General features: G+C 40.9%; 1 pseudogene; it reads right to left on the reverse strand.

Moving 5' to 3' along the window:
• Positions 1-799: 799 nt before the first annotated feature.
• LOC133907191 (uncharacterized) lies at positions 800-7,861 on the reverse strand (annotated as a pseudogene).
• Positions 7,862-8,368: the final 507 nt, after the last annotated feature.

The raw sequence follows: 8,368 nt of genomic DNA on the forward strand, positions 1-8,368 counted from the left end.
TAGAGACTTGGTCGGTCTGAGCTGAACAGTGGTTCTGGATATCAGCACGTCCTTGCTTCCTGTGAATACAGCTAACGCTTTTGTTACTTGCTGCTGCTGATTTTGTTACATTGGAGTTTGGAATGCTGCGCACGAGCAACCGTGGGCGTGCGAGTTTAAGATGATCTCATGCACGCATGAATGTTTTCAAATAAAACAAATAAATCATGCATGCATGAATTGTGTCTGTGTGACCTTGCATTGCTGGATCAACATTTTGTTTTGAAAAAGAGGTTATTTGAGAATAATGTGTCCATTTCTCGGTGTTGATCTCTCTACGGCAGCGATCGCGCTATGCTCTTTCTCTGGTCATCTCCACAAAAAGGAACTGATAGTGCATTATTGGATACGATCTTCATATTGCTTACTGACCGGTGGTGATGTAGTTGTCAGGAAAGATGAACGCCACATTGCTTTCTGACGGTGGTCAATCACATGAATGTTCAGAGAACCATGATATGGATTGCTATAGTGTGCCTAGGCGTTTAACAGCACCCGATACTTGTGGTATAATGTTAAGAATTATCATTGCTGCTGGTGAATGCTGATCCTAGGATTGGGAAAAGTAAATGGCAGATTTGTCATTTGTTAGTTATAAGTGTTTTTAAGTAAAACATAAAAAAATGCATGTGAAGACTACATGGCCCAATGGATAAGGCGCTGATCTACAGAACAAGAGATTCTGGGTTCTTTTTTTTTTTTCTTCCATTCTGGCTACAGGATGCGTTCGCGCAGGCCTTCTCTGCCATTGCCAAATGAGTCACTCACTGTAAATGAAGCTATCCAAAGCCTGAGACGCCATGGGCTTCCATGCTGCAATCAGCACAGAATGCACACCTGCCAGATCATTTAGAGAGAACTTAGATTTAGATTAGAGATAACCAGTGCAAATCTTTTGCTACCTATGAATTGCGTTTATTAGCTGATCATACTTGTTACTGCATATCATTTCTGCGTAACATAAATACATTGAGTTTAGCTACAAACTATGCCTATATGCCAGATCATCATCCTCACTACTCTCTCATCATCTATGTTTGCCATGTGGGGCATTCTCATCTGGAACCAAATTCTATAGGATTCGGTCCTACAAAAGATCATCTCCCCTGTAATGATATATGTCCACTCTCTCTCCTCTTCTATCTAGCTATTGGATCACGGAATGAATGGTATAGATAAAATCTCACAAAGGTCTTTCTGGATATAGTCATATAGAATTTTCTTCCCTCTCATCCAGTATGCCATCCCGAGTGCTACCGCACCACTCTCGCTCCTTGAGCTACCCTCGTCATGTTTGTCATCCCCTGACGAGTCCGTGAATCAGAAATCCACGTCCTCGTGTCCACCAAGGAAATTGCCACTGCTAGGGTGCCTAAGAAGCTCAGCCCGAGTACTGCACCCAAAACAGTAACCTGAAATATTCAACATGTTACAGTCTTATAATCACGTAGCAATATACGAAGAAGAAAAATCAAAGTATGAAACAAAGAGATATGCATACCATGGTCATCCTCTAGCAGAGGGCAGCAAGGTACACATCTTCTTACTCGTTACAGTCTAGATGAACTTCTGCGAAGAACGTCTAAAGAGTAGCAGACTCCGAACCATAAGGTTTTGCTAGAAATTAAGTTAAACTGGATAAAACCTTGCCCATACTCAACAATCAGGTTGCGCTCCATCACCATCACCAGTCACAACTTCAAGAAAAGGTTGACAATAGCAATAGATTAAAGGGAAAATTTTCCTTTTCCCATTGAAAAGGAGCGAAATTCCTTCTGAAACTGAAAATGATGTTTCTCTTTTTTACCATCATTCTATCAGACCTTATTTTTCTTTTGCCGTTGTCGTGCGGTCAGGACCATTTTCTAGAGGTGAGGGGCAGGTTGTGCCTATGAAAGAGGGTCTGACACATATGACATCTTTCTTTTTCCCTTCGCACGCCATTGACGCCATCAAGCAGAGCCTCAGCCGAACCGTGCCCAAATTGTAAACCATAGAAATTTTGTCCCCTCCTCTCCCTTCCCCCTGAATCACCCCTAAATTGAGCGTCCCCAGTGACAAGACCCATGGCCTAGAGCTTGGCCAGGTCCCTCGCCACCACCTCCACCGCTACCTTCCTTAGTACCATGGCTTCTTTGACCTAAGGTGCCCCTCCTCCATGAACCCACCCTCGACACAGGCCACCCTGGAGTGCGGCGCCGGTGAACTCCATGGCGTGACATGAGATGGCGGTGAGACCTTGCTACCTTCTTGCCTCCCACGCAACTGGCAAGGAATCGAGCACTGGCAAATCACCCCCCCAAATTCGAGGAGTCCTAGTGGCATGAAGATGAAAAGGGAAGCGCTATCAGAACGGTATGTATTTGACATTCCCATCTGCTAGATGCCATCCATGGAGTCACTTTGTTAGATATCATGCTTATTCGTGCTCGATGTGGTTTTTTGGCTTAGGATGGATGAGGCTTCAGTGTTTCGGCTGAAGATTAGGATTGCTGTGTGTCCTGGTGGTAGGGTTGATTATAGCTTTTTCTTGATCGAGCATGCGGTAGACAGAGATTTGAAAAATCGCAATGATTTTATTGAGGAAATATGGGACAAGTGGCCTTGGGGAGTAATCTTTGCTGCTAGCATGCAATACTTTGATAGTGTGCAGAAGGTATTCTATGATGTTAATAGTGATGCTGACCTGATGCACATGTTTGACATCCACTCTAGTGATAAGACAATAGATGCTACCATTTGGCCTGAGGGATCAGCAACTCTTACTCCTAGCTTGGTTCAACCAAGCCAAATTGATGTGGCCAGTCGACGAGTTGAAGCTAGTAAGCCAAGCAAGCAAAGCAAACCCAATGAACCTAGCAGTTCCAAAGTGAAGAAGGTTCCTGGGAATCCAGAGGATGGCATGTAGGATGGTCATGTAGGTCTAGATGATGAGGCATGCACTCAGATAGTGAAGCACATGTTCCTGTTGTAGGACATGGTGTTATTGTTCCACATGTTGCTGTTGTGGCATCTGCAGAACCAACTCATGTTGAACCACCTGTAGCTCCTATTATACAACCTGAACCCTGCATTACCACCTGGTATACCACAGAAGGATGAGAAAGTTGAGGAGGATGAAGATAGGGTGAGAGCATTTGAGGACTTTGAATACCCTGTGATACACTATGATAGGGAAAACCCAAGCATGGATGTAGGGACTATATTTCCATCTGTAGATGAATTTTTGATTGCTCTTGCACATTATGCCATCAAAAAGGAATTTCTTATGACACTAAAAAGAGTGAGCCTAATAGATTTAGGGCCTCCTGTTCTCAAGAAGGTTACAAGTGGAGGATTTATGCATCAACAATGAAAAATGGCCACACATTATAGGTACTTTGTAATTGCAATGTTTCTATTGAACTAAAAAAGCAATCCAATTAATTGATGTCATGTTTGTTGCATGCAGGTGAAGATGGTCCCAGAAGCTCATGACTATGCAAGTACAACAAGAAGTGCAAAAGTGAAAAATGCCAAGAGGAAGTGGGTGGTATAAGTAGTTGCTGAATGGCTTAGAGAAGATCCATCACTTGGGCAAAAAGCATGGAGAAGAAGATTAAAGCGAAGTACACTATACTTGTGCCTTACCAGAGGGTATTCAAGGGGAAGGACTTGGCTCTAGAGAGGCTAGAAGGCAAGTGGGATGAAGGATTCCAAAAAATGTATGGTTTCAAGGAAGAAGTTGAGAGGGTGTCACCAAGAGGTGTTGTGGAGATTGACTATGAAGTAATCAGAGGTAAGAGGTACTCCAGAAGATTGTTTGTATGTTTCAAGGCTTGTATTGATGGGTTCCTACAAGGATGTAGGCCATATTTGAGTATAGACTCTACATCACTCACAAGCAAATTCGATGGTCAGTTGGCTGCAGCATCTGCAGTAGATGGGCACAACTGGCTATTTCTTATTGCTTATGAAATTCTAGAATATGAAAATAAGGATAGTTGGGAATGGTTCTTGAAGAACTTGCATGCTGTCATAGGTGATATTCCAGGACTAGCAATCCATACAGATGCAGGAAAAGGGTTAGAAATTGCGAGAGAAGGTGTTCAAGCAAGTTGAGCATAGGGAGTGCATGCGGCACCTAGTGGCAAACTTCAGCAAGAGGTTTAGGGGAGATTTATTTGATGAAAATTTGTGGCCACCTCATAATACCTAGTGTCATAAAGGAGCTAAATGCAAAGAGTCACAATCTAAGTTTTCTAATACACAGGGGTGAGGACCATGATGCAAAAGTGTGTGGCAAGACTTTCTACAAAAGGACTGGCCATGTTGAGAAATGGAGACACACTATGAACTTGAAATCAAGGGAGTGCTCATGTAGGCAGTGGCAAGTGACAGGTTTGCCATGTCTTCACGCATTAGCATTCATCACATACATGAGGAATAAAAGTGATATGGATAAACATGTGGATCATTACTACTTAGTGCAAACGTACCAGTTAACTTATGCAGGTCAGATCCCTATATTGGTTGGGAAGGAACAATGGCCAGATGTTGACCTTGGGTTCAAGCTGCACCCTCCACTTATTAAGAGGCCACCTGGTAGACCAAGAACTTGTAGAATTAAAGGATCAAATGAAAAGGGAAAAATAAAGAGAAAATGCAAAACTTGTGGTAAGTTGGGCCACTTTAGCAAAAATTGCAAGAAAACAGTTCCTCTAGATGGCCTCTCACAAATTGATGCTACAAACTCTGCCATTGCTAGTTCACCAAGGTAAATTCTATAACATTTTCTCTTCTTTCTTTTTTTCTCTTCACCAAGATTAACACTCCTTATTGTTTCTGTTGGTAGCTCAAGCAAAGCCCCAATTAAAAAAAGAGGCATAAAGAGAAAGAGTGGAACTAGTGCTTAGTGAGGGAAGAATGCAAAAACAATCTCTCCAAGCACTACTGGAGAAGCAACTTCACCTACGCCGCAGAAAAGGGTGGCGAAGTTCTTGGCAGCCTAACATTTGGCACAAGGAGCAAAAGACAGCTCAATCTTGGATGACCAAACCATGTTCTTTACTGTTAGGGATTATTTTGGGTGCTCACTATATCCTTGGTATCAAACTTTATCATGTCTGTTGTATATATATCCACGTATGTATCTGTGATGTTAAACTAAGTCACGAATGGCATTTATGATTCTAAATCTTGTGTTTTTCTTTCTTGTTGTTTCATGTTGAACTAGTGATTAGGAACAAATGAAAATCTGAAACTTAGAATCCAATCATCACTCATTACATCAATTTCAAAATGCAACATACGACAAAACTTCATGCTCCAACAAGCTACAAACTCAAATCTCTATAGCTGTTAAAAGGAAAGGGATGGGGAGTTTTGAGCCGGTTCTGAAACTTCATTGGCTTCACATGGGTCAAACTCTAGCCAGGGGCATTCTTGTCCTACAACCTGCCCCTCACCTCCAGAAAATGGTCAAAGTGGTCTGACCGCATGACGATGGCAAAAGAAAAATAAGGTCTGATGAAATAATGGTAAAAAGGAGAAATAACACTTTTCAGTGGAAGAAGGAAGGATTCACTCCTTTTCAATGGCAAAAAGAAAATTTTCCCTAGATTAAATGGGTAGTTTAGTACAAAATCGAGAAAAGACATGGAAAGTAATGTCTTTTAAGGATTGACAAAAAAAAGAACTTTGATGTTTCCATAGTCAATTACCTATCTATTGCTTTGGCAAGCATAGGTGTGCAGTGCAATTTGAAGGCTGTTATGATCACACTCATTACTGACTCTTAGTAGATCCTGACGTGAAGGCAACTCCTATTGGGACTAGTCGTTTGATAGTCAAGGTTGATGGAAAGATCATACAGAGATCATCCACAACAAATATGAATGGTGTGGGAGTGGAATCTAAGCAACTCCTATCAAGACCTTGTACCTCCGCCTCAAGCCTATGCCAATCCCCTCTATAGTGAGTCAGAATATCTCTGAATTGATAAGGGTATATACACCACAATAAACAGACAAATGAAGCAAAGAACAATAAGTCACCTATACTACATGGATAGTGTGAATTGAAATGGATAAGAGAACTAAGGGGTGAGATGGGAGGTGAATCAAGAGTCCAGTCAAAAAGCACATCACTACATGAAAAAATGTCTTCAGTGACGTGTGATAATCGTTATAGATAACAGGTCCCGTACTCGTCACCCCGAACACGTCACTGATGATTAGTTATAAGTGACGGGTTAATAGTGACATGCCGCTTATGAAGGTCATCAGTGATGGGTCATAATCCGTCACTTATGACTTGTTATAAGTGACGGGTCGTAATCTTGACCCATCACTAATGACCGATGAACATTTTTCACATTTTTGAACGGGTTACTAGTCATCCCAATGCAGAGGCCATCACCACTCGCCATGGACCACTTGCTATTTTTCACACTGTTTTTATACTCTACGTTCTGTGGGAATCGAACCCACGACATCCCCTCGCCCACGCAACCCCCTTACCACCACACCCTCACATACGTTTTGATGAAGCCAGACTATACAATCGTGACCCATCACTAATGACTGTACAATAATGATGGGTTATAATCTTGACTTGCCACTATTGACGATTTTTACCAATAGGTGATTCGGAGTGCCTTCGGTAAAACGGGTATAACTTTTTGCATACAACTCCGATTTTAACATTTTTTTACTCTACGAACATCTAAAAAAAAGTTATATCCATTCCCCCACTTTGTTGGGTTCAGCAAATTTTTTTAGACTAAATTTGGCCTGGAAGATTAAGTTCTCTTCCCCTAAAGTTTCTACACCATTTTTGAAACGCGCATTTATGACCATAGCCATCATCTCTTACATCAAACTTGAGCCGAAATATATAGTGGTTTCTATTCTAGTGCTGTTGAGGTGAGAAACATAACAGAAAAATATAAAAATGTGAATACAGTACGTTTAACTTTGTCTTAATTCTATCTCTTTTATTCCATCTCTTTTCACCCCTCTTTTCATAGTACTTTACCGCTTTCTTCTGTTAGATACTGGCCTTGGCTTTTTATGGCTTCTGTTCTGTAGGTATGTACATGAGTATGCTTTTTTGTGGTATGTAGATTTGTGTGTGCTAGTTTAGTTGTTAGCTAGTAATATATACAAAGGCTAACTCCTGTGCCTGGAATGCATACATGAACAAAATATATTTTGATGAAACAACTGCTCTCATGAAATTATTATAGTTCGCCTATATTATTATATGTGATGGGTGAAGAGTATCACCCATCACCTATTTTCAGCATGAGCGCTAAATTTCAGAAGAGATCGTTGGAAGGTCCGGTGACAAGCTGGCAAACACACCAGGTCAATTTGAGTAGAACTCATCAGAGGATTTGCAAGAGATCAGAGAGTGTTGATAGAGCTGAGTCATCAGTAATGGGTCATAACAACACCCGTCACTTATGACTTGTCATAAGTGACAGGTCATGTTATAACCCGTCACTTATGATTGGCCTAGGGAAATCCATCACTAATGATAAGTCATAAGTGATGGGTTCAGAGAGATCTGTCACTCATAACTGGCCTATGATGATCCGTCACTTATGACAAGTTATTAGTGATGGGTCACAAGTTGACTCGTCACTAATGATGATCTAGAATGACCCGTCACTGATGACTAGTTATAAGTGACAGGTCATAATTATGATCCATTACTATTAGTCATCAGTGACGGGTCATTTTACGATCCATCACTAATTTCGTATCTCCTTTGTCTATTTTTCATGTAGTGCATTAAGTGAAGAACTTGACATTAATGATACAATACTTCTAGACATCTTATCAATGGCGTGCCTAGAACTTTACAGTTAGGTGTACATAGCACCAAAGGATTAGTCCATAATAACAAAGAACTAAAGATCCATACAACCAAATATATTAAGGAAAATTACAATTTAACTTGATATGGATAAAATTGGGTGTACGCTAGATACTTCTTTGTTTGAAACTAGAATGTAGGTAAGCTTGACAATAAGTTTCACTTTTATAAACCTTTTGTTGTTCCAAAGAACAACAAATAGGTAGTGTTATGCTACACCTTCTATACGAAATGAACTAGATTATGAGAGATATGAGTAGAGAGAGAAAATGGGTGAGCAAATGGAAGGAGGGGTATCTCTCTTTGCCAACCCTCCCCCTCTTATGTTGAGCAAGAAGATGGGGGTAAATACCGCTTCTACCTTTTTATATTTTCATGAAGCAGTGACATAGTACAAAATTAAGGGTTATTCCCCTTTTCTAGCCTATCATAGCCATAACCTTACACTGTAGTGACATTGTACATC

The sequence above is a fragment of the Phragmites australis genome, chromosome 24 (genome assembly GCF_958298935.1).
Source record: "Phragmites australis chromosome 24, lpPhrAust1.1, whole genome shotgun sequence".
NCBI lineage: Eukaryota > Viridiplantae > Streptophyta > Magnoliopsida > Poales > Poaceae > Phragmites > Phragmites australis.